This window comes from Microtus oregoni, unplaced genomic scaffold (genome assembly GCF_018167655.1).
Source record: "Microtus oregoni isolate MIOR12 unplaced genomic scaffold, Mior012 000070F_ref0000104, whole genome shotgun sequence".
Taxonomy (NCBI): Eukaryota; Metazoa; Chordata; class Mammalia; order Rodentia; family Cricetidae; genus Microtus; species Microtus oregoni.
The window spans coordinates 5,700,607-5,727,736 of record NW_024543977.1 but is presented as its reverse complement, the minus strand read 5'-3'; the positions used below and the strand labels follow the sequence as shown (position 1 = coordinate 5,727,736).

General features: G+C 45.5%; 1 protein-coding gene across 13 annotated transcripts in view; it reads right to left on the bottom strand.

Annotated features, from left to right (window-relative positions):
* Positions 1-27,130, bottom strand: part of Svil (supervillin) — a 194,984-nt gene that overhangs the window by 117,985 nt on the left and 49,869 nt on the right. For 12 of the 13 annotated variants that reach the window (XM_041641514.1, XM_041641517.1, XM_041641519.1 and 9 more), the window contains exon 2: positions 24,625-24,713. The gene's annotated coding sequence lies outside the window, so the exon portion shown is untranslated. Of the gene's footprint in view, positions 1-2,435; positions 2,954-24,624; positions 24,714-27,130 lie in introns of those variants that run through there. The other variant, XM_041641516.1, reaches the window with a different exon arrangement.

Sequence of the window (27,130 nt, the reverse complement as noted above, 5' to 3'; positions counted from 1 at the left end):
TCAACCCAATCCAAACAACCCTGGGTAAGCTGAGATCAAAGGTACCAACATCCAATGCTTGTTGGGTACCCCACCTCCCTTGTAGAGGGAGGGCACCAGGACATTTGTAGCCCTGTAGCCCTACAGTACAGGCTGGAGTCAAAGCCCTGGAGCCAGAGACAGACAGACAGTAAGAGGACACTCTGGCCCATGTCATGTGATATCATCTCCCAGGCATTTGAAGTGGATGCCAGCAAAGGTCTGGTGGTAGAAGGGATCTTGAGAGTGAGGCTCAGGGTATGGCCGCGGCACAAGGCATGGATGAGCACACTCTGCCAACAGACTGGACACAGGAGAACCTGAGAGCAAAGGGATCCACTAAGGACAAAGCAGTAGCACAGGCTGGAGACAAGGCTGGCAGGGAGGGGGCAAGTCACGTGAGAGACAGACAGGAGGCCTGGGGAACCTGTGTCCTGAGCAGTTTAAGGGTAAGCAGTCAAGGGCAGCATGGTTCCTGTTCAGCAATCAGCAAAGATGCCCAGAAATTCCAGGAAGTTCTAGATTGGGAGATAATCCTTATCTTGGCAAGACAATCCCCACCCTCGTGCTTTAACACAGTTACAGGGATCGTCTTAAAGGGTCCAGACAGCCAGACCTCAGGGACATGACTTCCTGTTCCAACAACCGAGGTGGTTTCCACTGGCTAACTGCCCATGGCCTGGTGCCTCCTTACAAAATCTGAAGGATTTGTCTGTTCTTCTGTAGTAGTCTTCTATAGGAAAGCATTAAATGTCCCCAGGTGTGCTAAAAGGTGTGCACTGGAGACTAGAACCCAAAGTCTTCCAGATGCCTCAGAAGTACAGGCAAAGGTAAGCAAGCACAGGGGGATGACCACAGAGGGTCAGAACTTTACCAAACTGTAAGATTATGCTCTGGGCATCAGTCAACTGATCACTGAAAGGCAACTACCTGGGGTTTAGCATCATCCTGTCCAGTAGAAGGAAGCATGTCAGTAACAAGTCATCTCTCTTGGGTACTGATGTCACAGCTACTCACCTTCAGAGGGTGACACAGGGCCCTATTTCTAGCAAGGCATTCAACTGCTAGGCTTGTCTGAGAGCTCTCCTGGCTTAGTGAGCAGTGGCAGCCCCACCCCCACCCCACTGCCGAGTGTGTGTGTGTGTGTGTGTGTGCATGTGTGCAATTCATACTACAGTTCCTCTCAGTCAGCCATACCACTCTTGGCCACAATAACACATAGGCATCTACATACAGCATGCAAATTGAGCACTGACCCTTTCCAAACGAGTCCCTCACACACCAGCCATGAGTACATGTAGTAGAAATCTCTCTCACCAGTGGTACAGCTTCCAGTGGAGAAGCACAGTAGATTTTCCAGTGATGTGTCTCAATATAAATATTCTATTTACTACTTGATAAGAAAGTTACTATGTATACTTGTTCATGTGATGAACATGCCATGTTCTACACCTTGCCACTACTTCCCAGCCCCGAACTACCAAATTAAAGCAGAGATTCAAAAGGCAGGACTAACACCTCTCACTGGAGAATTTAAAAATGAACTACAACTCAAAATTTAGACACTCAGGTGAGAGTTTTTAAGATTCTGGACCAAAGCTGTTCTAGATGTCAAACTTAAAGAATCTAAGCATCATTGGCAGAGCCCTGAAAGCAAAGACTGGGCACAAGACTCACAGGCAATTTGCATTTCCCTTGAATTAATAACATGAGCAAAGACTGGGAGTTTAGCCCAGTGGTAGAACATGTACTGAGCATGCCTGAGGCCGAATTAATAACATGAGCAAAGACTGGGAGTTTAGCCCAGTGGTAGAACATGTACTGAGCATGCCTGAGGCCCTGGGGTTTGATACTCAGAATCACAATGAATGACAGAGAGCTAGATGATGGGTAGGTAGGTAGGCAGACAGACAGACAGACAGGTAGATAGAGATAGATGATCGATCAATAGATAGATAGATAGATAGATACATACATACATACATACATATATAGACACAGATAGATAAAGAGATGGATAGATAGACAGATGGAGATAAAGAGATGGATAGATAGATAGACACAGAGAGAGACTGCGACTATTTTACAGATAGATGTGAAATAAAGCAATGCTCTGCCTTGTGAAAAATTCTAATTTAAATGTGAAATTGTAGACAGGATATACTTACTTAGTTCCATTAAGCAAATTATTGGCTATAAACCTCTCTTTGCTATAAAGTAGGTCCTTTTGTTTTAAGAAAATCCAATCTTCCACACACCTAAATTGCATCCAGGGTAGCCACAGGAATAACTGCAGTAACTAGCATGCATGGCAGGAAACTGCAAAGCTTCATATCAGCAGCTCCCTGGGAAGCATGCTCACAGAGAGGCTCTTCCAGGCAGCTGCATTTAGATACATAGAAAGATTTTTCACTTACTTCAAGTTTCTGTGTAATCCTTGTTCCTCTAAGTGAAAAGGGCCAGGATCACACTGAAATTCTTTATTAACTATTTTAATAAGAAAAAAAACCAAAAAAAAAAAACAAAAACAACAACAACAAAACAGCTGTATCCCTCTAATTCAGCGATGGGTATTCTTGAGTAGAGTCTCTTCAAGGAAAACTATCTCTAACGTCTAAACAAAAGTAAAATCTTCCAAGGTAGACCAGTGGCAGGCACTGCATAAGATCAGCGGTCAACAAACCAGGCAACTGTCGCTATCGGTGGGATGATTCACAGAGAGTATATTTAGAACGGTGCTTTCCAGAGGCTGTTGAGATGCCAGGTTCGGGAAATAGGTGAGGGCTATATCCCAAAGGTCTCTTTCAGGAAAGAACACCAAAATATTAACAAAAAGAGTCTTCTCTTTGAAGTCCCCAAGCTCCTGGTGTCTTCGAGGCTGCGCTTGCCCAGTCTGGTCTTGGCAGAGTCATCCATTACTGGGTAAATCCACATGAAACCTGAGGATGCTTGAGTGGAGGATGCAGTCGGAGGCAGTGCGGCAACCCCACATGGGACCAGCCTTTTATGGCCTGAACTGGAGAAGCCTGATAGCAGCTAATGGACCAGAAATAGCTCGACACTGAGAGAGCCCATCAGCTGTTGCAACAGGGCTGACCGGCTGCCACTTCAAATGTGGCTCAATTGGCTGCATACTCTCGAGTTTGTTTTATAGAGAAATTAAAAAGGTGCAGCAGGCTGCTGGACAGGTGACAATACAGAATTAGACAAGCAAACGTGCCTCCAATGCTAAAACTAAAAGAAAGAACAAGGCGTCGTGGATGAAACCGGGATCCTAAACACCACACAAAGAACCAGACACAAGTGGCACAGCGCACACAAGTCACACAGATCTTCACACACTGACAACTGTGTAGCCCTCGACACTGCTTAGTACTGCCCAGCAGAGGAAGACGGCATTGTCGGAAGAACTCTCGGTAAAGCAACATAAAAATTTTTCTTACAACCCCGGTTTCGGTTTATCCTCCCAGCCCACAGGACCGGGATATAGTGACTGCTATCCCTTCAAAATCAGACAGACTTTAACCACTAAAAACAAAGGAAACAAAAACCAAAACAAAAAACAGTTGCAACCACTTCTTAAATGGCCCCTTGCACTTTCTAAACACAGAAACTAAAGATTCCAACTCCACTTACGAAAGTACTTACCAGGGCAAGCATTCTGTTGTTACAAGGGTAAGGGTGAGTCTTAATTGTCTGTAATAGCTTCAATGTAAATCACAAAGCTCATTAAATCCCAGGCCCAGAGCAATGCTGCCTGCTGTGTGTGGCCTCTGGCTGATAAGCCTCTGAGTGTCACGGGTTCCCAGACCACCAGCTGCATCACCCAGGAGTAAGGAGGGCTCACAACGAGGGTAAAAATTCCTGTCACTAATTAACTCTGCAGGACAATATCTACTTCTAAAAACATAACCCATGGCCAGGTGGACAGATGACAGTGCTGTGTGGCATGGTTCACAATACTGAAAAAAGACTGCCGCCATGGAGGAAGGAGAATGTCCTAACTCCGTCCATAGCCTTACAAATGTGTATGATTTTCATATGCAGATTTTAAAAAAAATGGCAGATAGCATGGACAGGTGTGACAATTAGACATTAGTTTCAGACTATTTTGTTAAAAGGTTAGAAAAGTTTGTCAAGTCAATTTTTAACTGACTTCCAGATGACAGGCATACTAAATTTTTCGGCACAACTTTGGCATTTAATTTGAGCTACAATTCCTATCTTATTGTCTCTCTTACACATTGAGTGTTTCCCTCATAGTTAGGCTTATTTTATCTTGTTTAAATGCTGGTTGGTGTTGTGTGTGGTGTGTACCTGTGTGTGCACAGGTATTTATGTCCATCTGCACACATTCAAGGCCAGTGGAAGACATTGGGTACCTTCCTTTATGGATTTCCTTATTGCATGAGGCAGCCCAATTCTCATTAAACCTGAAGCTTATACTGTTTCATGTTGGTTGCCTGTCCAGCTAGGTCCCAGGATGCTGTCTGTCTCCACTCCTTCAACACTGGGGCTAGGGGAACACAAAGTTTTTACATGCTGAGAAGAGCAAGTGTCTTTGTAATGAGCTGTTCTGTCTCTTTAAGAGACAAGCCATGCCTACTCCCTCCCCAGTCCACTGAGGCAGGCTGATCTTCAGCTTCCAGCCTGAGTTCCTCCCCTTTTCTGTCTCCCTCTCTAAGAGGCTGCTTCTGCCTCTCCCCACTTCTCCCCTTCCCCCCTTCTGTCCCTTCCTTTGCTCTCTCTCTCTCTTCTCCCCTTCTCCCTTCCCCCTCCATAACCCACTGAATAAATATTCAACCTTACTCTGTAGGGCATGCCTATCCATGTCTCTGTCTCTTGCCCGCCACCACATGTCTCCCTGCCCTGGACCAGCCACCACTCAGGGACCTGCAGCTATCCCTACCTGGGACTGGCTGTTCTCAGGATCCCCTGCCCACTGCCTGCCACCACATGGCCTGCTGCCTGCCACCTGCTGCTGCCGGGGATCCTGTAGCATTTTTAATAATCCATTTCAGTCTTCCCCACTGAGATATCTCCCAACCCTGTCTGCTTTTTGTTTGTTTGTTTGTTTTGTTTTTTTTTTAATATAGGATTTCTCTGTGTAGCCTTGAATGTTCCATTCTTCACTCTGTAGACCAGGCTGGTGTCAAACTCAGAGATCTGCCTGCCTCCCAGGTGCTGAAGAGCAGGCAGTGATGAACAGCGGTTAAGGGTGCAGTAAGCAGGCTACAGGAGGAAATGTGTGTGGGGGTCCCCCTTATTACATGACTCTCCATTCGTCTACTGACTGTGCCAATAGCAGTGTCCTGGTTGGAATCCTGCTCCAAAGTTTGCAAGATGTTCCCACGGGGACTGGGTAAGGAGATACAATCTCTTTATAGGACATTCCACTGGGGAACCCTGGGGAAGGAGACATGGTATCCTTGTATTCTTTTTAATTTTTATTTATTCTATTTATTTATTTCATATTTGTGTGTGCATATGCATGTGCTGCTTGTGTGTTTGTGTGCACCTATGAGCATGCACAGAAGTCAGAGAAGGACTTTGGGTGTCCCCCCTCATCACTCTCGACCATATTCCCTTGAGGAAGGGTCTCTCACTAAACCTAAATCTTATTGGTTTTTTGTTTGTTTGCTTGTTTTGTCTTTTGTTCTTTTAAGGCTGGCCGCCAATAAACTCCAGTATTCTTCCTGTCTCCATGCCAAGTACCCGTGGCTTGCTTTTCACATAGGTGCTGAGGATTGAGCTCAGGCTTCACACTTGTGCGGTAGGCCCTTTACCTACTGAGCCATTTCCCCAGCTGCCCAGGATGTCTCCCAGTAACAGGAAACTCACAACAAATAATGCTCTGACTGTGGAAATTAATAATTTTTCTCAACTGACCACCCTTTACCCCTGCATCTCGTACCCCCAAATTAGGAGCCAGGTCCACCCCTAATTACAGAATCTCTGAAAACACCGAGCCTTGTGGTGTAAGCATCAGCATTCTTGTCTATTTCCTCTCAGTGTCCAGGCAGGGCTGTGATAGGGGTTCCTCCAAGCTCTTCCTCTTACCACCCTCAAACCACCGAGAATGCTGCTTCCAGACGGGCCTTCAACAGCTCCCTGCCCTGGCATCCCTCTAAGCTTGGATTTTCAGTGCCAACCTATGAGGAGCTGCCTCTCCTGGACAGGTGGGTAGCAGTTACTCTTCCCCTCACTCATTAGCCAAGCTGTAACACTAAATTGTCTAAAGAAAGGATTTAATGAAAGTCCATGAGAAACTACATTGAACCTTGAGGTGGGTGATCTTGTTCTAGACCAAGGACTAATTTGCCCTTAGAGCACTATGAGGAATTTCTCCAGGTATCACCTCGCACTTTTGAAAACAAAAGTGAAAGTGGGTATGTCTAGCGGGCAAATTGCAGGAACCTCACACCTCGTTAGTTGTATCAAGCGTCTGGACACAACCATGAGCAGGCACATAGGTCATACTGATGGAAAAAGGCGCCTTTCCCTCATTCTCACTTAGGAAACCCTCACCATCCTGGAAATTCCACTAAACTCTTCCCTGGTTCTGAAAATGCAGGAAACCATGATCGTTAGTCAGCCACTTCATCCATGTAATAAACATTTGTTTATAAACCAGTGCCTTTGGGAAAAAAATAAACATCTGTGATATGAAGTTCTATCACTAGCATTGAAAGCACTTGTGGGGAGATCTCTCTCTCTCTCTCTCTCTCTCTCTCTCTCTCTCTCTTCCCCCCTCCACATTTACTAATCCTTCCCTCCCTCTCTTTCTCCCCGATCCTTCTCCTGTTTCCTTTTGTTTACATGTGTATGGGTTATGTACATGTTTGTTTGTGCACATGCATGTGGCAGCCAGATGTTGACTGAGGTTTCTGTCCTGCCCAGTTCCCACAATCGTTAAGTCCCAAAGAAATCACACAGAAGTCCACATTAATTATAAATTGATTGGCCCACTAGCTCAGTCTTCTTATTAACTCTTATAATTTATATTAGCCCATTATTCTTGTCTATGCTAGCCACATGGCTTGGTACCTTTTTTCAGCGAGGTAGTCACATCTTGCTTCTTCTGTGGTGGGATAACAGCTGCAGAAAGAGCTTCCTTCTTCTCAGAATACCCCTGTTCTCCTTGACCCACTTTTACTTCCTGTCTGGTTGTCCTGCCTATACTTCCTGCCTGGCTACTGACCAATGAGCATTTATTTAAAATATAATTGACAGAATACAATTGTCCCACACCAGCCAGACATTAGCCTTGGATGTCATCCTTCATGAAGTGTCATCCAGCTTTGTTTTTTGTTTGTTTGTCTTAAGACAGTCTCTTCTTGAGACCTAGGACTGCTGATTAGACACAGCTGATGGACAGTGAGCTCCAGGGAAGCTCTTGGCTCCTCCTTCCCAATGCTGGGATTTTAAGAGCATACTGCCTCGCTCAGCTTCTTTATTTGGGTTTTGGGGATAACACATTCCCAAGCCCCTAGATACAGCCACAAGATACTTTTCTTTTTCTCAGGGTCATCAATCAATGCAGAATGCAGAAAATGAACTAGGTAGAGCTGCCCAAGTGTTACTGGGCAAAAGCCTTAGTCTCATTATGTCCCTTCTTGTTCTAAAATAGTAATGACATCAGAGTTTGACCAGGGAAAACAAGGCCACAATACTCTAAGCCTTCTGCTGTTGACAGAGGTTTCTGTCCTGCTTGGTCCCAGAGTCGTTCAGTCCCAAAGAAACAACAGAGGCCTACATTAATTACAAACTGGTTAGCCTATTAGCTCAGGCTTCTTATTGGCTAGCTTTTACATCCTAAACCAACCCATCTCCATTAATCTGTGCATCACCATGAGGTCGTGGCCAACTGGCAAAGTTTCAGTAGGCTCCAGTGAAGGCATATCTGTTCCTGGTAGCAGCTACATGGCCTTGTATCCTCTAAAGATTTGTCACTTGTATTTGTTTAATAAAATGCTGATTGGCCAGTAGCCAGGCAGGAAGTATAGGCAGGGTCACCAGAATTGGAGAATTCTAGGAAGAGGAAAGGCTCAATCTGCAGTCATCACCTAGATGCAGAGGACGCAAGATGAGAATGCTTCATTGATAAAAGGTGCCAGGCCACATGGCCAGCACAGACAAGAATTATGGCTTAATGCAAAATGTAAGAATTATTAATAAGAAAACCTGAGCTAATAGGTCAATCAGCATTTTATTAAGCCAATACAAGTGGCAAATCTTTACAGGATACAAGACCATTGTCCCACAGCATTCTGCCTTCTGAAGAGTACTGCTTTCGAATGGCAATGATCTTTAGCAATCACTTAAAGTCTTTTTAAAGATACTCATTTCCAGGGGATGAAAGGCTGCACAGCCAGAACCCACAGACTATCCTGATTCCTGCTGTGGCAGGATATGACTTGGATTCATTCTTTATTTTTTTTTTTTTAGAGAGCTTTGGGTTCTGACAGGGATATGCATGGTCTCCTTGTATCTATGCCCACGCTTTAGTGTGGGTCTAACGCTGTGGCTATCTGTACCATAGTCATTTTGCTTGTGAGGAGCTTTATTTAAAAGGCAAATGTCTTCAGTGGTGATGGTTTCCAGTCAATCTCCTGCTCTCCCGCTCATTTGGTCAATCTGTGGAGTCTTTCTGTCTGTGCTCTCTTTCTGAAAGCGTTTGGCACACTTAACTGGCCTCAGATGACGATCTTTTGGGCTCCAGGGTCATTTGGAAGTCAGTGGGTTGAACAAATGATGCAGCTGATTCTCCCAAGTGGCAGCGGTTCCAGGGCAATGGGTGTGCTACAAGGCTCAACCCAGCCAGTGCTGGCCTCATGATCAAAATGAAATGGGAGTTTGCCAGGGGTGAGCCTGGAGCAGGTTCCAGGGACCCAGCCTCAATTTCGGCTGGACCAACACTGCATTCCCGGACACCAGGGTAAGAGTCTGACAAGAAATCAGAGATGTACGGAGTGTGATATGCTCCAGTTAGGCTGCTGGATGTATAAAACCAGGGATTTTCTGTCTCTCTGAAGAAGTAGACATGGCATGGCAGAACCCCAGAGGCTCTTAAAAGTGAGGTAGAGCTTATGGACATGCCCAAGGGGGTGAGGATTTCCTTTCCACATAGCTACCAACATCACCAGGCACAGTACCATGGTAGTTTCCTTGCTGGGCCTAAACACCAACATGAATGTAGAGCATGATGGGCCTCTTCCCAAGCACTGCCAGAAGAAGGGAAGCGGTTGTGCTGTGCCCAATGATACCAGGAGCGTTACACACACTGGCTACTGGAGGAGCGAGGAGGTCTCTGAAGAACATGCTCTCAGAGATGCGCACCTCCCAGCTAGTAGCACAGGGCACATTATGCAACCCAGGAGATAGAACCTCCTCACCACATCCAGAAACAAGTGATGGGAATATCATGGCAATTCAAGAGTCCAATCAACCTATAATGAGGGGAAGCTGCAGTATCCATACAGTTGGACCCTCAGTGGTATAATAATTTCACAGTACTTGACACTCAATGGTACTGCAATTCTATAGCACTGTTCCCACAACAATTGTCATTCTACAGAGCCGGACCATGCACAGCACAGTCATTCTACAGTGCCAGATTCTGAACAGCACCATCACCCTGTAGCATTGAACCATGCACATATAGTTGCTCCGTATTGCTAGACCCCTGACTGTACAGTCATTCTACAGTGCTCCATCTGAACAGTACAATCATCCTGCAACACTGAATCATGCACATATAGTTGCTCTGCATTGCTAGACCCCTGACAGTACAATAATTCTACAGAGCTGTACACTCCATGGTACAGTTGTTCTATGGTACTGACACTGCATATTATAGTTATGCTAAGACACTGAACCCTTCACAGCACAATCATCCTACAGCACAGAGTACAGTCATCCTATAGCAGTGATCCCTTCACAGCACAATCATCCTACAGCACAGAGTATAGTCATCCTATAGCAGTGATCCCTTCACAGCACAATCGTCCTACAGCACAGAGTACAGTCATCCTATAGCACTGGACCCTTCACAGCACAATCATCCTACAGCACAGAGTACAGTCATCCTATAGCACTGAACCCTTCACAGCACAATCGTCCTACAGCACAGAGTACAGTCATCCTATAGCACTGGTCCCTTCACAGCACAATCGTCCTACAGCACAGAGTACAGTCATCCTATAGCAGTGATCCCTTCACAGCACAATCATCCTACAGCACAGAGTACAGTCATCCTATAGCAGTGATCCCTTCACAGCACAATCATCCTACAGCACAGAGTACAGTCATCCTATAGCACTGGACCCTTCACAGCACAATCATCCTACAGCACAGAGTACAGTCATCCTATAGCACTGAACCCTTCACAGCACAATCGTCCTACAGCACAGAGTACAGTCATCCTGCAGCACTGGACCATGTACAGTCATTGTATACTTCTGGACCTTTGACAGTCCTGTCATTCTGTAGACCTATGCCCTCCTCAGTGCTATCATTCTATAGAGGTGGAGTCTGCACAGTAGTTAATTTACAAAACTGGACTCTCTTTGGTATAGCCATCTGACAGTACTGGACACTCATCAGTACACTGGATCTTGCAGGGTACAGTTATTGCACAGCACTTGACACAGCATGGTACAGTGTCCACACTGGACCCTACATGATATAGTTAACTGTGCTGGACTCTGCTGGACAGTCATTCTGAAGTCTGAACCTTCAGCAATACTACAGCACTGAACACTCCCTATATAGAACAGCATCACTGAACAGTCCCTAGTATAGTAACCCTTTAGTGCTGGACCCTCCCCAGTCCAGCCATTCTACAGAGCTGGAATCTACAGGAAAGTCATTCTAGAGAGCTGTGCCCACCATAGCTCAGGATTCTACAGCTTAGCACCCTCCATGGTACAGCATTCTACAGTGCTGGGCCCTGAACTACACAATCGATCTACACCGTAACTAGGCTCACCATCCTACAGCACCGGACCCTCCATGGCACAGGCTTTCTGTAACACGGGGTTCTCACGATATAGTAATCATACAGCAATGAATTTTCATGGCTTAGTGTCCTATGGTGCTGGCCATTACACAGTGTGGTCATTCTCTGATGCTGGCTCCCTCCACAGTACACACGCTCCAGCACTGAACCCTCACTGCACACTCTCTCTGGGACACTCAGCTGCCCCACCCTGCAGGTGCCTGTGGCTTCCGCTGGGCATTGGAAACACAGGTCCCAATGGTACAAGCTGAGGAAAAATAAGCAATTGGAAGTTTAGTTTCATCAAACATGTACTTCGGTTTCTTAGAGTTCTCATTTCCTTGCCATCAGGGAAGGTTTGGTTTGTGTCCAGGCACTGAAAATTAATGGCCTAGATGAGGTCTCCTACCGCGGCTACAGTCAGTTCTACAAGAACCAAGGCTCTGTCATTCCCAGGCAAAGCACCAGCTCAAATTTCACAGAGCAGAACCACAACAGCTTCCAAGGGTGGGAGTGAGGGGCAGAAGGGACCATGAAAGGAAGGGGGCACAAGAGAGATGGAGTCCATGAGTCAAGTGGGAAGAAAGGCGGTTCGTTAGGCAGGAAAACAAAACAGAAAGAACAAGGCACACTTCATCTTCCTTCTCCAAGGACCTGGTGTGGCAGACCGGCCCTTCAAAGATCTGGAGTTCCCAACTGGGTCTAGACACCAGGTGAATTACTCACGACCACGCACAAGAGCAGTGGACTGGCTCAAAAGCACACATGGTCCATGTTGCAGTAGGAGAGGAAGCAAGGCCCACTGTGTGGGAGAAGGGAGGAAGTTAATACATCGGCATGAGCATTTGCTGCAGAGTTCCTCCCTAGGCCCCCCTTCCACCCATGCATCTGCTCATGACTCCACTGACACAGGCTCATGAAACACGGCCGGTGTGAGGACAGACATTTCTGTCCACTTTGTGGCCATTGTTTGTCTCCAGAGCTTAGAAGAGTGCCTATGAGATAGGCCAATAAAGAGTTGCTGAAAGACTACAATGAGATAAGTTCCAGGGCTTGGGAGATGGCATAGCTGGTGAAGGGCTTGCTGTGAAAGCATGAGGACCCTATGACCCACATAAAAGCTGGGCACAGCTTGTAACTCCACCACTAGAGAGAGACAAGAAGGTCGCTGGGTCTCACTGGCCAGTCAATCTAGCCTAATGGTGAGTCCCAAAAACTAAAATGGAGAGTGACTCAGGAAGATACCTTATACCTGTGACCTACACACACACACACAAACACACACACACACAGAGAGAGAGAGAGAGAGACAGAGAGAGAAAGAGAGAGAGAGAGAGAGAGAGAGAGAGAGAGAACACATATACACACACATACACACACAGAGAGATGTATGTTCCATAGAAAAAATACCAAACTTAGAATAGTTTCAAGGCAGATTCGCTTCCTCCCACCCGTGATAGTACCGCAGGCTGGCTCTGGGCTGACTTAGTCTGCCTCCTTTCAGGGTGCCTCTTTGGGGAAGAGCTCTCTCATTAAACAGTCTGATGTCAGCACTGAGCTCCCTGGCTTTCACCGTGCATCACTTAAGCAAACCCACCTCCCAGGGACCATACTCACGCAGAGGCACAGCAGCCTTCATGGACAGCTATCCGATACGGTAAGTCCTCAAGGCAGGATTGCTTTTCAGAGAGGCCCTGCCCAACGTGTTCAGATGATGGCCAAGCAGGCAAGTTTACTCCTTTCTCCCCAGAAACAGGAGACTGCTTCCTGTACCAGCGAGTATGAATTGAAATCCCTAGTGGGCCATCCAGGATATGAAACTTACAGTAATCTAATCTTGTAAAGGAAGAAGTACAAATCATAGTTACACGGTCTAACAAAGAGAGACGTGATTAATGCCAGGCTGCCACAGGTCAGGGCCTGTGGTGGCTGCTCCCTGAGAGGGACAGCCCGAATTGAGGGAGTCAACATGCAAACATCAGAATCGACATCTTGATTTTCATACTTGGGCTGGGGTTGTGGGAAGGGGACGCCTTGTTCTCGGGACCACAGTGCAGAAGACTTCTTTGCCTACTGGGCAAAGAAGCCCCATGGCCACAGCAGCAGAAGGGATCTATTAAGGCTCTTCTGACCCAAAGGGCTGCATTTAGGCTCTGGGGTTACTTTCCTAGGAAGTGTAAGGCCTGTGAATCATGCCTCACAAAATGACCCAGAAACCCCACTCCTCCGCAGGGAGGGCCACAGCCCGAGCAGAGCACAGTCAAGAGAGCTGCCTGCACCCGCCCAACAACAGCTCAGCTCTGAGGAAGAGCTGGCTCCCTCCCGAAGCAGCACCCTCTCCCATCTCCAGGTCTACAGCCCGAGTGCCCTGGGAAAGCTGGTCAGGATGCCTATAGCCTGGGACCAGCATTCTGCTTTTTTTCCTTCTGCACAGCTGTATTCAATTTTCTGTCCTTGGGGTTTTAAAGTAACATCTATTCCAGGGCCAGGATTCTCAAGTTTTATGGTTATACAACTCCCTCCCAGGGCCAAAGAATGTTTGAAAAAGTCTTAAGCCCAACGACGAGAATTAGTGAAACGATCCAAAGAAACTGAAATGAGAAACATCAAGACCTGTTCCAATTTAGAGTCAGCATCTTACTACACTGCAGTGCACGTTCTGTCTGCCCTGTGAAGCTAGTGCGACCATTTCCCATGCAGCTGTAGGTAAGAGTGCAAGGTCCAGTAGGTGTGAGTGTGTGTGTGGGGGGGGGGGGGGATGAGAGAGGGAGGGAGAGATGGAGAAAGGGGGAGAATGTATACCCAGCAGAGGCTTTCAGAGGCATGAAGGTGTGTTATAGCCATTCATGGCGCCTCCTTTCTGCTCCACAATAAAGTTTATTATAAATTAGGCCTAGAGATTAATTAGACTCAATAAAAGATTTTTAAAGAGAGTGATCCCTTTATAAGGGCTATATTCTGGTTTATTTTGCCTGTTAGAGTTGAGTACCCTAGGTGGTTTTGGTAGCTGACTGCAGAGGGTAAGGAGGGAGGGAGGGAAATGAGAGGGGAGAGGAGAGAAAGAAGTGAGAAGGGAAGACAGACATACTTAGAATTTTAGTGGCATGTTTAACTGACTGTCCAGAGCCAATTTCACCATTAACATCTAACCATCCTTGACAGGATAAGAGTACCCCGGAATCCATGGATCACCAAGAACAGCTGTCCAGATGCAACGCCATGGCCCTGCTGAGGGAGGCTCCATCTCCCTTACCTGGCCTCTTCTGCCATCGTCTCATGCCACCAGATCACCCACCTCAGCCATCTGTGCACACGCGAGAGCACATTCCTCATCCACCCTGAAGTCTCCGACAGGCTGCAGACTGGCTTCACACAAAAGTCTGAGCTGACAGCAAGGCAAGACTCAGCACACACCACCCACATTAGAGGCCTGGCTAATGCCCAAGACAAATAAGATGTTTCTGAGAAACAAAGCGATTTTTACAGATCCAGCCTAAGCAGATGGAATCGGAACTCCTCCATCGAGGCAGCTGCATGCCCGCAGCACCTGCTACTTACAGCAGCCCGGAGAAGAACCAGAGAACCGGTGAACTGACCTGGCCTGGCGCTGGCCATGATGAGGCCTGCTGCAGCCTGCTCTGAGGTTTAGTCCCCAGCAGAGACTTCCAAACCCTTTCTCTCTGTAGCACTTTCTCTTACGTTTTAAAAATAGTAATCAAAAGTATTCTTTAGCACAGCCCTGAAGCAAAGTGAACAGGTCGGGTCGAAGGTCAAACACTTCCTCCTAGATAACCACTCAGAGCTCCTGTGACTGGAAGTGGAGAGATATTAAAGTCCTAAACCAACTGAAAGCAAAATTATAAACCATAACAACACAAAACACACTCAAGATTTAAAGTCAGGACTTTCATGAAGACAGCATATAACATCTCATCAAGTAGTTTAGAAACTTAATAATATTTTTAAAGTTTTTGTTACATTTTCAATTTTATTTGCATAGGTGCATATACGTGAGGTACCCGTGTGCCATAGTGTGCATGTGGCGTTCAGAGGGCAGCTGGTGGGAGTCAGTTCTCTCCTCCTAGACTGAACCCAGGTCATCAACCAGGCTGGGCAATGACTCCTTTACCTGCTGAGCCATCTTGTCGCCCTCATTTTCTCACAATAACAAATTTTAAAACCTTATGAATCTGTGTTCTAGATAGTTAAGATATCTATTCTTGAATAGTCACATTCAATACTGGAAATGGAATAATAAATGTGTACAAGAAAACATAACCAAACAACTCCCAGCTCATGGGTCAAAACTAAACAACAACAAGACACATACACACAACCCCTTACACCAGGAGGTATTAACTGGGGCTACTGAAAAAGGAGCATTCTCTTGCTCTACGCCTACTCAAATCAGAGACAGCGAGGAGTTTTAAGTTTTCACTGTCTATGATAGATTGTCTATATTCCAGACAAGAAAAGGTTGAGCTTTTAGCTAGTGACACTCAACTACAACCTTAAAAATCTTACTCACCACTGGAGGCCAACCTGGTGTACAAACTGAACTTCCGGTCAGCCAGGGATACATGGTGAGAACACTCTGACTCCACAAAGAATGTGTGCACACGTGTGCTTGTTCGCACGTGTGTGTGTGCGCACACACACATCTTGTAGGAGGAAAAATAAATATTGCTTAGACTCATTAAAATGAACACCTGTGTGCAGGCTGAAATCATATTTGCTCAATACATATCAATAGGGCTTCCCAGTTTAAGGAGCATCCTGTCCCCAGGGAACAGTTTCCCAGCAGGAGGGAAGACTAGGTTGTCACTTGAAGGAACATGTGTTTCAAAAAGCAATTTTCAATCATCTAAATTATTAAAGAAGCTTGGGAGTGAGGGGGGCATGCTAATGGAGCTGGCAAGAGTCACAGTCTTCCAAAGAGTGTACACTAAGTCTCTCTCTCTCTCTCTCTCTCTCTCTCTCTCTCTCTCTCTCTCTTTTTCTGCATGTCTATATGTGTGTATGTGTGTGCACGCACACGCGCAAGTGTGTGTCCTGTGCCTCTACCTTGGGGTTTGCTGTGGTCCCAGTGATCCACACTCCAGATTTCACTTAGGTCTTACTATACCCAAAGCAATAAGGTATTTGCCATCAGGACCCCACTATATCTAACAGCACAGTATTCTTTCCTTTTTCTCTGGATCATAATAACAAAATGGACCTGGTGGGGCCTCAGTGGTAAAGCTCAGGGTTAGCATTTGCCCCAGGCTCTGGGTCTTATCCCTAGCACAACACCAAAACAAACAAAAAGACACAATCAAACCCACTGGGGAAGAAAGCACAACACAGAAGGCTTCCTGGGATACTGGGCCCGGCAAAGCCTTCCTGCACAGACTGTCTGCACTTTCCCAGGCACTGCTACTTGCAGGATTGAAAACCTTGGGTGTATCAGACCTTCAGACTCAGCAGCTTCCCCTGCAGGGTGCTTCTCCAGCATCACAGGGCTGCTCACTCCTCACTCTGCCTTGGCCAACCCTGATTTCGAATCACTAGGGCAGAGCCACTCCTGAGGATGTGGACGACATCCATCTTGGCAGTTCCAGCAAACACTTCAATTCTCTTACTGAGAACTCCAGAGCAGCGGGATCTTCAACTCTGTAGAGCCCTCCTCCTGGCAAGTCACCTTAGGTCGGAGACCACTCTCGGGCCACACCTATGCACCCAGGTTCTTCTGTAGCCCTGTAACTCTAATCCACCTCATAATAACCTCACTGTCTGCCCTGAAAGTAGGTTTGCCTGTCTGTATGTCTCACCTCCTATTGGACATCCACCTCAGAGGTCCATACTCATCTCCATATGTATGACTATTTCACAGGTATCTCCACCTAGTGTGTCCATACAAACTCCTGAGCAGCCTGAGGAAGTTCCGAATTCTCCTCTCTCACCAATACCCATCATACCCATCATTATGTGTCTTTCACACAAGGGATGAATGGCATCTGACTGTCTTTACATTCCACTCCTAAGGAGCAATGACGCTAAAACCCTTCTCCTGTGTTTCTTTGCTATTAGCTTATCTTCTCTGAGGAAACATCTATCCAGGCCTTTAGTCCAATTTCTGCTTTTGTTTTTTAAGTCATAAAAACCCTTACATGTTCTACTTATAGCCCTTAATCATACTATGACTTGAAACCATTTTGTCAGTCTCAGCCGTGTGTGTGTGTGTATGTGTGTTGGATTTGTTATGTGCACAGGTATGTGCAGACGCGTGCACCAGACAGCGTCCACTATCTTTCTCTACCACTCTCGACCTTGTTTCTTTTCGGAAGGACGGTCTCTTGCTGAACTTGGACTGTGCATTTCTCAACTAGGCTGGCAGTCAGCACGCTCCGGTGATTCTTCTGTGTCTGTCCCCTCAGGGCTGGGGTTACAAGCATGTGCAGGATCACACGAGCTTTTTGCTTTTTTCTACTTGGGCGCTGGGATCCTAGCTCTGGTCCTCATGACTGCTTGGCAGGAGTTCCTACCCTCTGGGCAGCCAGCCTGTCCAGCCCTTTCACTTGCTTTTTCCTGTATCTTGATAAATGGAGGCCTTTAACCTTGATGAAACTCACTCCTCCATCCATTTCTTTTCCTCTGTTTGTGCTTTTGATGTGATGTCTTAAAAACCCCAACCCATCAAAAATCATTAAAGACTGTTTTCCTCCAGTTTCTTCTCAATTTTCAATCGCTTTTTCATTTCTAGCTCTTACAATAAGCTGTGATCCATCTTGAATTAATTCTTGTGACATGGAGTGAAGTAGGGACTCAATCTCCTCCCTCTGCACATGTCCCAGGGCCCTGTGCTAAAGACACTGCTCTTTCCCCTTGGAATTGCTTTGCTAAACTGCCAAAAATCAATTGACCACAAATGTATGGATATATTTCTAGACCCTAAATTATATCCTGTGCATCTTTATTTCCAGCCAACGCCCAGTTCTGACTATTGTAGCAATTTTAAATGGGAACCTTCTGCTTTGTTGTCTCCCAGCCTGTTGTGGATGTCCTGGGTCCTCTGATTTTCTACACCAGTCGTAAGATTAGATGCAAAGGATCCAACTGAAGTTTTATAAAGACTGAATCAAATTCGTGGATAAATTGGGCCAGTATTGAATTTTTTTAAAGTATAAGACATGCCTTCAATATGTAGCCTGGCCTCAAACTCACTACTCTTCGTATCTTCACCTTTTGCATGCTGGATTTACAGGTATGTGCCATTGTGCCCTGCAAGAAGTACTGAGCTTTTGATAATAGTAGCTATACTGACTCAAGAACAGGGGATGTTTTCACAATTGTTTGTTTTTTTATTTATTTCGGTGATTTCCATAGTGAAGAGTATTCCCTTTGGCATCTGCTAAATTTATTCTGTTATTGTCAAGCCACTACATGGAAAAAACTTCATTTTACATTATTCATTTAAAGTTGAAAAAATATAACTGATTTTTTTACATTGGTTTTATATCCTATAACCTTGCGAACTTGCTCATTGTCTCTCATATTCTCATAGATTCTCAAGGATTTTCTTTACATAAAATAAAGTCATCTGCATACAGAGGTGGCTCTGTGTTTTCCTTTCTAATCTGAACATCTCACATTTCATCTCGTTGCATAACTGGACTGGCTACAACCTCTAGCAATACTGTATTGTTGTGGATTATAATAAAATAGTCCCACACCAGCTCAGAATGGAGTATAATAAAGGTGTCTTTATTTAGGGGTAAACTCACAGATCAGCAGTCCTCTGCACAAGCAGGGAAAAGGAACTGAATTCAGCAGCCAAGGGGCAGTGCATGTTTTTACATCTGCATATATAGTATATTTGACCACATACAAAGTGGGCCAGTATCTTAGAGGCTATAGGCTGAAGGAGTTCCCACAGCACTGTGAAGCCTGAAAACTCAGGGTCAGAAATTGGGGATGAACCTGAAGATCTGAAAAGCAAAACAGCCAGCCACTGGCTCTTACCTCAACCTCAGTCTGAAATGGTGGTCCTGCCTCCTGGAATCTCAGAATGAGACTGCATCTGAGAGCTGTCTTTCCCCATCTTATATTCCTCTCTAGGGCTTGGATTAAAGGCGTGCACCACTGGGATTAAAGGTGTGTGTGTAGGAGGCTGACTAGTGGGACTGTTTTACTCTCAGATCTTCAGGCAGTCTATAGTTATTAAAATACAACTGAAATGTTACTACATTTCCCCCTTTTTGTCTAAAAAATAAAAAAAGAAGTCTATAACTAATATAAGAAAACTATATACAGTAAGTAAAATGACTATATACAATATATACAGGCAATAAATATATCAACAATGTCTAGTCCATTTGCATTTGACAAATTCAGAAAAAATACTTTATATCTATCCTATACTGGTCAGTCCAAAGTCTTATACCTTATTTACTTTCTATTATAACTTGCTTTCTGTGTCTGGTAAATTATAACTATAGCTATCTAATCTTCAACTTCCTCAGAGACCCAAGAAGGAAATAATATTAACTGAGTAAGAAAGAAGTGCAAGCAAGTGACTTCCAAAACATGTGTGTAATGACAGAAACAGCTGGCTGCCTGTGCAGTCACCCAAAGTTCCTCTGCAATGTTCGGGCATCCATCTTCAGCCAACAGGCCTAGCACATTCCACAGACTTTTCTGTGAAGCAGGGTATTTTGTGTCCTGCTTGTCTAACTAGGATAGTACAATGTCAGCAGTTGAGGCAGGGACATTTTCTTGCCCAGTGGCTTACTTTTGCCACAAAGAAAGTAAAGTCCATGTGGAGTTTCTTTGATGACCATTATCTTCTCTAAATAGATTGGTGCTTCTAGAAACAGACATGTCTCATTGTCATAAAAAAAGAAGAATCTATGTTATTAGAACATCTTAAATGCCATATTCTGTAGATCTCTGAAGTGTTTAAAGATAACCTGTCTATCTAAATTATATCTTTGTTTGACCTTGAAAACATACTTAATGTGACTACAAGTTCTATTAACTACTAACCTAAATTTCTTTATTATCCTAAACAGTTAATACTAATAGTTTTCAAGACTAGAGATTTGCATTACATTGTTAAATGAGCTGTATAGGTACAATACCTTGAACAAGATTAAAAATGCATGTACATTATATTTTAATAAAATTAATCTCAAATTTGTATAATATACAAAATTTGCATACAATATATAAAAGTAAAACCAATGCAAAACATTTAAAACTAATAGTTGCTTTCAAAAAGTAGATTTAATAATATACCTTTTTATCTTATCATATCTATATCCTACCCTTTTCTTTTCAGAGTAGATCCAATAATCTACCTTTCTATCTTATCATATTTGTATCTTCTTTTTTCTTTTTCTTTTTTCCTCTCTCTCTCTCTCATTCTCTCTCTCTCTCTCTCTCTTTAATTTTTTGGTTTTTTGAGACAGGGCTTCTCAGTAGCTATTGAGCCCATCCTGGAACTTGCTCTGTAGACCAGACTGATCTTGAACTCACAGAGATCCACCTGCTTCTGCCTCCCAAGTGCTGGGATTAAAGGCACGTGCCACCACTGCCTGGTCTATTTTTGTTTTTTCAAAACAAGAACCTTGAATCTAATTTCCTTTGTTTAGATTTTTTTCCTGACCATTACCCATAAAAACTTGTAAACAACACATTAAACAAAAACAAACATCTATAATCCATTTTTGAAGGATAAGGGCATAGTTTTCTACTATACTTCCTGTGATTGGGGTGCTGATAATCTTACGGGGACCCAAAGAAAATTTAGGATTATGGTTCCAGTCATTACTGAGGTATTCTGTGAGACTGGATCATTTCAACCAGCAGTCTCGAAGCTGTTCTGGATGTGGAACTCAGAGGAAACTGCAACAAATGTACTCTGAAAGGTTGGATCATCTGTGTCATCCATTCCCATTGGAGATCCCTCGGGGGGGGGTCCTTCCTTGATCAAACCTTATTTTTCTTAAGCAAGAATGAATCCACAACTGATCAAAACTTATTTTTGTTAACCAAGAATAAATCCACAGCCTCTCACTTCCTCTGGAAAGAAAAGCAAACCCCTTCTCCAAAGTAACCTATCTTTTGACTTAAATTTTGAAGTCAAGGCATTTTCAAAATATATAGGTTGGATTAATCTAGCAGCAATAATAATCAAATGTCGTTTAGCAGCTGTTGTTCCCTCCTAGAGCTGGAATTACAATCCCAAATCTGACTTGGGCTGGTGGCTAAAAAGCCTCAGGCAAACAGCATTTTGGTGAATTTGTACCCCTAAACATTGGGCGATAAATGAATCATGATTAATTAAAAAAAAACCCACTTCAGGGTCAGAAATTGGGGTTGAACCTGGAAAACTGAAAAGCAAAATAGCCAGCCACTGCCTCTTACCTCTACCTTAGTCAGAAATGGTGATCCTGCCTCCAAAAATCTCAGAAGTGATGTAGGAGGTCCTTCTGTATATGTGCTACTGTATCACGTGGTGAGGCACAGATTAAAGGAGATGGAATAAATTAAGATGTAAGCGCTAGCCAATAAGAAGCCAGAGCTAATAGGCCAAGCAATGATTTAATTAGTACAGTTTCTATGTGGTTAGTTTGGGGCTGAGCAGCCAGGAACAAAGAAGACAGAAGGAAACTACATCTAAGAGCTATCTTCCCCTGTTTGATATTCCTTTCTAGGGCTGGGATTAAAGGCATGCACCACTGGGATTAAATGTGTCATTGTGGCTACTGGGATTAAAGGTGTGTGAAGAAAGCTGACTAGTGAGACTGTTTTACTCTCATATCTTCAGGCAGTCTTTATTTATTAAAATACAACTGAAATGCCACAAGAGCATTATATTAGTTTTCTAATCTCATTAGCTTTGAGAAAGAGTCTCTAGGTTTACCGAAGTGATAGAGACAAGAAGATAGACAAACCAAAGGATGGATGGATGGATGGATGGATGGATGGATGGATGGATGGATGGATTGGTGGATGGATGTGTGGATAGGTGGATGGGTGAATGGGTGGGTGGTCAGGTAGATGGATTATAGGTGACTTACTAGGGGTTCTGGATGATCTTGTGATAATGAGGACTAAGCCCACAATGGGCTACCTACAGGCTGGAGAGACTCAAGGATGCCCTGATGCATAGCTCAGGGCAAGTCCAAAGCCCTGGAATGTGGTGCTAGACCTGTAAGTCCAGATGAACAGAAAGCCTGAGAACTCCCGAGCTATGATGCAAGACTAGAGTCCAAAGTCCTTAGAATGCTTGGTCATGTCCAGTGATTGAAATAATGGTATACCAGCTTCAGAAGCGAGAGGAAATTAACATCTTGGCCTTTTTCATGTACCTGGACTCTCAGATAATTGGATGGTGCTTCCGCATGAAGGGCAGACCTTCCTCATGTGTTCTACTGACTCACATGCCCATCTCCTCCCAAAATGCTCAAGTGTGTGTGTGTGTGTGTGTTGTGTGTGTGTGCGCGCACACTGCCTTACTAGCTATTTAGGATCCTTTCATCTAGTCAAGCCTATATATTTAACTACACCAGCACAAATATTAAAGGGCAGTGATAGGAACGATATCTTCCTCTTATCTCTGACACTGAGGGGAACTTTCTGTCCATTCGGAATGAAACAGCCATGAACTTTGCAGATCAAGTCCCCTGCCAGCCCTGGTTTGCTGAGTGTTGTTAAACACAGTGAGGCACAGGACTCAGTCAATGTGTTCACCACGCCTTTGCTTACTTTTCCTCATTCCCTCTACCTACCAGCTGCTTAGCTTGCTATTTCTCCCCTACATGATGTCTCTACTGCAAGGCATTCTGTCTCTCCCTAGTCAGTCACAATATCTACGAACCTTCAGCTTGAGTCAAAGGATTTGACTATTTTTGTTGTATGAACAAATCTAATGGCATCTGTATATAGCCTCGTCCTGCAGGCACTCATAATTCCTGTCCTTGAAACCACCGTTCCAACGAGGCAGATACGACTTCCACTGTGGGCAAGGAGCACGAAAGACAGGCTACACGTCCTTCCACCATCAGGAAGACACAAAAGTCAGACCCATCCAGCACTAAAGCCAGGCCACTCTAGGGCTCTTTCTCTTAAACCCATGTGGCTGAGCCATTCCTCTTGTTCCCCTGCAGCGCTTGCACCTGCATCTCAGCCTTGCCATTCTCATTTATAACTACATCACTGTGGCTGATAGTCAGAAAAGATCAAAGTCGCAGGTGGAATGCTAGTCACAGGCCACAGTTTGCACAGAACCAGGGCAAGCACTGCTGACAACACGCCCATGGGGACTTGCAAGGTCCCTTAGTTCTGAGGACGACCATTTAGTCAATGCAATGTTCCCCGGTCACTTGACTACACCACCAGTGCCCACTGCACAGTCAGGACGCTGTGCTCCAAGAAACACTCTGAGAAATCCCACCCTGAGTTAAGCCAGTACCAGTTCCTGCCTTTCTGCACTGCCTCTGTTCCTTTATAAAAAATCTAAGTAAGCTGAGCATGATAAAATGTGTCTGTGATCCCATCCCAAGCCCCCTCCTCTGGGAGATGCCTCATTCCAGACTCCACCTCTGATAAAGCCTGCCAAAAAGTGACCCCTCTTCAGAGATGCTAAAGACCACTCCTCCTACAGGGTATTTAAGCTGATCCCCAGAGAACAAACAAGTGGCTTTCAGGTCTTCCTTTCCCATCTCCTCTCTGGGGCTGGAATGCCACCCTGGAGCACTGGCATCCTTAAACTTGGGCTCTTTCTAATTTGGTGTGATTTGGTTGATTCAGATTATTGCACTGGCAGAGGTTTATTGGGACACAAAAAAAATCTTTTCACCCAGCACTCAAGAGACTGAGGCAGAACGAGGAGACCAGTGATCACTATGTATATGTAGTTTTACCGTAAAATTAGCTTATATGGAAGATTAGATTGAATACTTTGTAAAGGTCCATGAAGATAATCACTAAAAATGAGAATTAGAAGTGTGGAGAAGACAGCAAAGGCTTGAGGTAATAACCCTGTAAAAACTGAGGATTCTGTATCTACCCCTTCACTCTAAGCCGGACACATCTTTGCACTTGAATTTAGTTCATGCACAAAGAAAATGGCCACTTTCATGAACCAATGCTGAGAATAAATGGGCATAAATGGGAAAACACACATACACACACACACACACACACACACACACACACACACACACATAGAGAGAGAGAGACAGAGACACAGACAGACAGACAGACAGGAGGAGCGTGAGTGTTCGGGACCAGCCTGAACCACATATGAGAGTTTCTCTAAATCCCAGAGAGTTTAATTTAGAGCCAGTCACAACTCTTTCAGGACCACAGCTCCGCTCAGAAAGAATGCTCCCATTACCTTTAAACCCCCTTTCCTGGCAGCCCCCACTGGAACAGCAGGAGACAGGACTGCTAAGAACCACATTTCCTGTAAGTTGGGGAACACATGCTCACCCAGGAGTGGTTTATACTTCTCAGAGCTCTGTTTGGCCAGATGTTAGGGCTACCCTTCATGTGTGCCTTCACCTGTTCTCAGAAAACAGACCAGCCCTGGACTGTGCTACCCTCCCCCAAAGACTCACCTGAACAGTTAAATCATGGCTCCAGATGAAGATACCCTCACCACCGGCTGTTCGGCTTTCTGGTCTTCCACGTTATCTACCTGAACTACCTGGGAGAGAGAGAGAGAACAAGAGCTTACTTCAAGGTCTAAGAAACACCAGAGCAAAGGATATAAAACACCACCCACTGTGACTGCAGTTACAAGGCTCAGGCCCAAGAGTGACAGGAGCCCACCTCAGCCCACAGACTGTCTCCTTAGCACACCTGAAAGCAAAGGGGCAGATACCTCCTTGGGAGTGAGATGCCACATCCAAGAGGCACTGACAGTGCTGGACTGCTTAGACAAAGAGAGCTTCTGGGGGTGATTAGTGACTGTCTCTGAGTATGGAGTCCAGGGTGGGACAATCTTGAACACATTCTTTCCCCAAAGGTTAGAGACTATGGGGACAGTGCACCTGCACTAGAGGTACCAGAGAAGAGTGACTGTCGACGTATATGCCTGTATGTATCGTATGCAGCAAGGTGCCATGTGTGATGAGAGGGGTCTGGACTGGGAGAATCATTGCTCACATTTGGAATAGTAGAGTGGCCATGTGGCCTTCTGATGGCTCAGCTGGGAGAGGAGCTGACACAGCAAGGCCTGCTACCCCAAGACGCAAGGGAGAGCAAAGAGCCTCAGGCCCCTTGTGTTTGGGGCAATCTTGTTGTAGGCTACTGAGCTCTTTCTATCTGTTTCCTGACAAGCCTCTCCATCACTTCTGTCTTGTATCATCACTGTTAGGAAGTGGTCCACTTGAACACCGGGGTTCTGCAGTGCTGGGAGGCTGGAGATGCCCCACCCCTGTGGAGGCCAGAGCTGGTTCCAACTCATGGTAGAAGTGTGCTCTGGCTGCTGTGCAGAGAATGGCTCATTTCCAGAGCCCGAGGCAGACACAGATTATGAAGGAGCCACCCTGCGCTGGGTGACAGGGTGGTAGTTAGCCAGTTCATGTGAAGTTTCCACAAAGCAAAACCGTTCCCACTGCCACACAGTGAAATTCAGAGAGCCATTAATTCATTACCTGGACACACGAGACGGCTGTCGTGTGTATGAACTCCAGGGCTAAACAGACCATTCTTTGTATGAATATATGTTTGGTTTTTTTTTTTTAAAAAAAAAAGTGTTCTCTGTTTCCTCACAAATCTGTTTATTACTAAACCGCATTGGAGGCCTGATAAAGTGGGCTACACCAATTAGAGACTGCCTTTCTCCCTGGGCTCCTTCCCGGGATCCTAAACCAGGAGGAATGTGGCTGCTTCAGAGGAGGAGCGCCAAAGAGGGAGAAGACTAAGAGAGCGGCGAGAATGAAGAGAAAGGGAAGGAGAAGCCACAGGCAGAGAGTGAGATTGTCATCTCTGCCCAGGTGGCACATCCGAGCCCTGAGAACACAGGCCTCTGAACTTGGTGTGCACAAGTCACCCTGGGCTGTGTAAGTGCAGACCGGGTAGGAATTCTTCGGTGGAGCCCCAGGACCAGGAAGGACTTTGAAAGCTGAGGAGCCACTAAGTTGTTGAAGGAATGCAGTTTGCTCAAAGACAAAAAACTTCTCAGGACAAAGAAACTTCCTCAGCCCCTACAGCGCCTTCATGGGGCGTGGCAGTGGGGGAGGTCAGCTCAGTGCAGTCGGGATATTGAGAGAGAAAGAAAAGAGCAAATTCCAGTTTAGTGACAGGCTGAGGCTGAGAACTCTACACAAACAGGTACGTGTGTGTGTGTGTGTGTGTGTGTGTGTGTGTGTGTGAGAGAGAGAGAGAGGGGGGGGGGGGAGGGTGGGTAGGAAGATCTAGAAAAAGGAAACAAAACAAAAATTGAGCACTGAAGAGTGAATGCCCCGGAGCAGTTAATACAAAAAGGCAGGGAGGGCGGGGGAGCTGGCTCAGAGCACTCAGTTCCTTTCCCAGGACCTTATCAGGGGGCTCACAAGCGCCGGTAACTCCAGTTCCAGGGGACCCCATGCCCTGGGCTCTGGGGGTAGCACCCACACAGTGAGGTGCATATGCATCCAGGTAATAAACACGAGAAGAGACACAACTGAAAGTCAGGGGCAGGTGGAAGCGCTTGTCTGCCTCCAGGACACTTCGCCACTTTCTCTTGGTCTCTTATCTGTGCTAAGGCCCTGACCTGACTCAGAGGCCTATATTACACTAAGCTCATCTGTGGGGAAGGGATGGGAGGCCTAGCTTTAGGGCAGGGCTTCTAAAGGCTTGTTAGCTTACAGAGGTTGCTCATAGCTCACAGATGCTTCCAGTGTCTTTATCTGCTTACTACTGAGTTACCCCAGTGGCAGCTGCCTCTCATAAGCTGAGTCTGGGCCCTTTAGTGGGGCATCTAATAGTCCCTGTTATAGGGTGAGGAATGTTCCCTGTGACGGGACCCAGCTTCTAAACTCTGGGTGTTTCTCAATCTCCTCCCAGGATGCCCAGAAGCAAAGAAAGCAGGTTCTTAGTTTCACAGAGCCTGGGGCACTTCCTCTAGACTCTCAGACA